The 5,000-nt window shown below is 36.0% G+C and overlaps 1 protein-coding gene across 1 annotated transcript in view; it reads right to left on the bottom strand.

Annotated features, from left to right (window-relative positions):
- LOC125042533 (cytohesin-1-like) overlaps window positions 1–5,000 on the bottom strand; it is a 265,836-nt gene that overhangs the window by 259,864 nt on the left and 972 nt on the right. The window lies entirely within an intron of this gene.

The raw sequence follows: 5,000 nt of genomic DNA, 5'->3' as shown, positions 1-5,000 counted from the left end.
CAGCCTTTCACATCTGCATTACAATGGCCACAACTCATCAACAACATCTGCATCACAATGGCAAGAACTCATTAAAATCTCGAAATTGAGTCATTACTCTTAAAAATGAAATATAATGTAAATGACGCAAGTTATCAGAAAATAAAGTACATAGTATCTACATGCATTATCTAAAATGCAGTACACTATATATTGATTAATATAATTTTTTAACCAATATTTTGATCCTTACACAACACTAAAATGCCTACTAAATCTTTATCAAATATCAAAATATTTTAATAAATTCTCCTTATGCAAATTTCATGAAGAAATATCTTGAAAACAACCCAGGGCACTGCAAACACGACAAGAAAAGTCAATAACATAGCTGGAATAATGGCCTGCCTTTAACCCATTGCTTGCGGTTTTATGCACTGTCCACTGTACCTTTTATGAAATTTGTGTACACATACAGCTAAGCCATCTGTGTTCCCTCAAGAACACATCTGATTTCCCCTTACCTTTAATATTTTCATTTTTCCCTGATGCTATTACTACTGATCTTGTTATCATCATTACGATGCTGTCAAAATATTAATAACAATAAAAAATGAGAGAAAATCTTTCCAAAAATCAGAGAAAAGGGTTAACAGGTGATATAATAAACTAAAATGAACTTGACATGGTATGCTAATTATCCCATCCACTACCATTAGTTTAAAGCATATCCAATGAAGTGTTCATTATCATTTATCTGTTACTGTTACTCATGGAAAATATTCTAATAGATGAAACAGTTTGAGAACTTAGTTTCCTTTATCTTACTATTATTTTTTGCTATCCTTTCTGCCTTAACCCATAAAACATTATTGTTAAATAAAATTTAAACAGATGTTACAATTTAGCTTTCATATTTATATGAACGTGAAGTTCCTCTTGAACTTTTCATTCTAATAGCTAACTAAATTACATTAATTCATATTCATACTGTTGAGCAAAATATCTCATTAAGAAAATAATTTAAACATTCAACAAACTACAATCACATTTATACGTAATACTTAGGGACTATCACACTTCTTTTAGGGAAATATGTATCACTTGGATATTTATACAATTCTGTTAAAATACATACAACAATGTGTACAATTCTTAATCCAATGGGATCAGATGCATGCATGCGCCCATACACACACACCCACCCACATGCTTGCACACACACACACACACGTACATGCACACGCATGCACACTCCCTCACCTCTCTTTCTTAAAAAATCCTTCTGTGGTAACTATATTTGGATATTTGATTTAAACATATCAACTTATATAAAAAATTACATAAAACAAAAAATGGGAAAACAATAGCATTTCTATAAACTTGTTTTGTGTATTACAAATCATAGCCCATAATGGTGATATTTGTCATAGAAATCTATGTTAAATTTACAATTCATGCTATTTAAAATGGGTAAAGCATATAAATTCTATATTATGTTCTGTTCAGTCTTCTTATCTCTCCACTCTAAATTGTTCTGTTGATATCTGGTCACACCATAAAATCTGGTAGCTTAGTTTTAACAATTTCAACATTCCATGTAAATATTTACCAAACCTTCATCTGCTTACAACTTTGTGGAAAAAAAAAGTCCCTGATCCCTCTGACCCATTTCAGAAAGCACATTTACATTCTATTCCAACTGTTTACTCTAACACAAATCATCCTTCCCTATATCCACATTCATGCTACTTGCTATAAACACACAGCCATGTCTGCGCATGTCTTCATGTATGCATATGCTCAAGGTCACATAAATGCATGTGTGTAAATATGTACACATAAACATATTTACTATTACAGATAAAACTTTGAGTATACTATATTCAGAAAAACACTTCCAATCATGTATGTGATCAGCATTAACTTACAAGATTAGTTAAATATCATACTCACTGAATTAAACTGACACATCAAGATGGAGCACTAACCAAGAGTGAAATTCAGTATGATACAAAGCTTACAGAATACAGGCATTTGTGAGGCACTGAAAGCTTAAATTCTGTTCTTCTATTGCTGGTACTGCTTTGATCCAATACACTTTCTTCATTATCTGCTTTAACTTTCAAACACTTTCAAATTTTCTCAAACTATATTTGTATTACAATTCTGCATTGAGGAAATCAATATTAGATACAAAATGCACACTTTTCTTAGCTCACAATAGCATCCTTACATTTAGATTAACACTACTTCGAACATACACCAGTATGTACCTTTAATGCTTTACAGTACTGGTAATGTACCAATATCTATTGGCAAAATCAATATTCTCCAAATAAAGATTCATGTAAATAAAGTAGCACAATTCATTTTCCAATACCTGAGTCCTAGTTCATCAATTTTCAATAAGATTATAAAACATACGGTAAATGTTAAGTTTCATCCAGCCTCCGACTTTCGAAACCACTTTTTTTGGAGTGTAATCTCCCCTCGTAGTTTAACGCTGTTATGCTGTTGCTTTCCGTCGCATTTGACTCGTTGATGAGTAGCGGAACTTGTATTCCCTGACGGCAAAGTTGATCAAATGTGTAAGATTCGGCTTCGCACTGTATTAAGGGGGGGTAATTAGCATGATTTACACACAGAAAAACAAGAAAAACACTAAATTAACTTAAAATCGGGTTTGTTGAAACTCTACGGGGACAGTGGCCATGTTTCACCTATGCAATTACGGTATACAATTCGGCGGTTAAATCCAGGATTATTTTTTGCCTGATTGACGGACAATACAAATGAATCAAACCATGTTTGGGCACAATCAACTTTTCAATATGAAAATGCGTTTCGAAAGTTTCCAGATGACCGTTTCAAATTCATACACAAGCTTCATTAATAGTTCCTCAAATAACAACGGTATTTTGATTGACTGCGATAATAAATACAAAGCAAAGAAACAAAAAAAAGCGCTACTGACAGTTACGTGTCGCGCACGGAGACCGTGCCGCAACGGCACACGCAGTCTCCGTGAATTTTATTCTCAAACAAAAAACTTACACATTTTTGTAACACACCTTGCAAACTTTAGTGATGATTGTCGTCAAATATGGTAACCGTTCAATACTTATACTTGTCTTAAAATGTAAGATGGAACTTATTGACCTTTGCCTGAGCCGAAAATACTTCGGAGGCCGTGGCGAGGCTTCAGGCCGCGCAGCCAAGCCTTATTGCTCGTCCCGCGGAATTATGAAAGCTTTAGCCTGATTTCGTCGCGCGCGGCCACGACACCCACTGCGGTCGGTTGCAATAGCCAAATCGGAAATAATTTGTATTAATAATGCATGTATTATTATCCTATTAAAAGTATGCATTTTTATTACATTAATTGGCTTATTACTTGAAATGTACTTCGTGCAATAACTATGTAGATTTCGCCGGTTCTCGTTAAACGTTACTTAAATTTTACTAACCTTATATCGTCCCGTCTCCGTTATTAAGTTTTACAATAACACGTCCTCGGCGTAGCAATATTTCCAGTTATACGTGTATTTCGCAATTTGTAAACATTTCTGCCGGCTACTATATTTTTTTTTCACACGTACACTTCCTTGACCACCGGACAGATACACACTAAAGGTTTTCCATGGGCGAGGGCAGGGCTTTCCGAAAAAACTGTTTTTGATTGGTCAGAAAACTGTGACGTCATTGCCTGAAGTTTTCATTGGCTAGAATTTCTCAGTCTGTAATCGCCAAGTTGTCAGTAATTGGTCGTTATACATGGTGTCCTTGTCTTACTGTTTCACACATTAATAATTTATTATCGGTATTTCAGAAGAAATATGTCTTTACGTGCGCGAAAAAAGGTATTTGCTTTGTATTAGGTTTTATTTTACCATATGCATACAAGCAATCAGGTAAGTGTGAGCTCTTACCCGATTTTAATCGCTCTCTGAAGAACTACCATCCAGAGGAACTGTGTGGGGGGGGGGGGGAAGGTGACGGAAGAATTCTTTCTTTCCCGCCTTGCGGCGTGTATAATTCTGCCGCTTGTGAAAAACATGAATTAATCAATTCTTTTTCAACACCATGTAACCATGGTGTTGTAGGTTACGGTAGGCAGCCCATCCATCACCGTATATCACACTGTCTGGTTTTATATATTTCTTAATAAGGGGTATGAGCGTGTCTGCACTGCGGTCAGTGTCAACCAATGGCACAATTAATTTCCTTTTACTCACACGCTCAATACCCCCAAAGACCCACACCTGGCTCTTCTTCTTTATGATTTGCGAAGTTCTAGCTTCGCCCGGGACCTGGCTCAACTGTCTGCCCCTCTTATACTTACGGCGCACGAGCAGCGTCTCGTCTATCTCAAGTATTACACCGGCACCTCCTATTGAATTTTGATTTTGTAACCAATATTCGGTTACTTCAGAACAAAAACTCCTCCAATCTACGCTAGTTGGCTTAGAAACGTGCCTTTGTAATCGCTGGTCGATAAAACGCAACTTTTACGCCGTTTTGTCTTTGCTATTTTTTCTATCTGCCACAATACCATATATGTCGATCTTCACGATATTTGCAAGGTAAATCGCAATGCGGGCAACTTACCGCTCTTGGCAAAACACCGTGTGCTCTCAGGAACTCTACAGCGTTATCATTTTTTTTCTTCAAAATAATCAGATATAACTCTATAGTAATGCGGGTCACAACCTACGCACCTGAGATCCATTTTGAGCAAAGATTTGGTATATTTGCTTTCCTTGCCTTGTGATTGGTTTATAGCATTTCCTGTAATGCTTTTGGCTTTCGTGACAAATGTCACGCGGATGTGGTATTGAATAAAAGTTTCAAAAGGTTTCGTGCGCTGTTCATGCGGTAACATTGTTGATTTTGAAAATCGCGCGCAATTCTTCAGTTCCCTCTTGCCCGTAATATGGACCATACACATCGATTTGCGCAGAGTAAGAAATGTCATAATTACTGTAAATACTCGATTTTATGATGGTATTACTCGTGTA

Source organism: Penaeus chinensis, chromosome 32 (genome assembly GCF_019202785.1).
Source record: "Penaeus chinensis breed Huanghai No. 1 chromosome 32, ASM1920278v2, whole genome shotgun sequence".
Classification (NCBI taxonomy): domain Eukaryota; kingdom Metazoa; phylum Arthropoda; class Malacostraca; order Decapoda; family Penaeidae; genus Penaeus; species Penaeus chinensis.
Note: the sequence above shows the minus strand (reverse complement) of the source record. Positions and strands in the feature narration are given on the sequence as shown.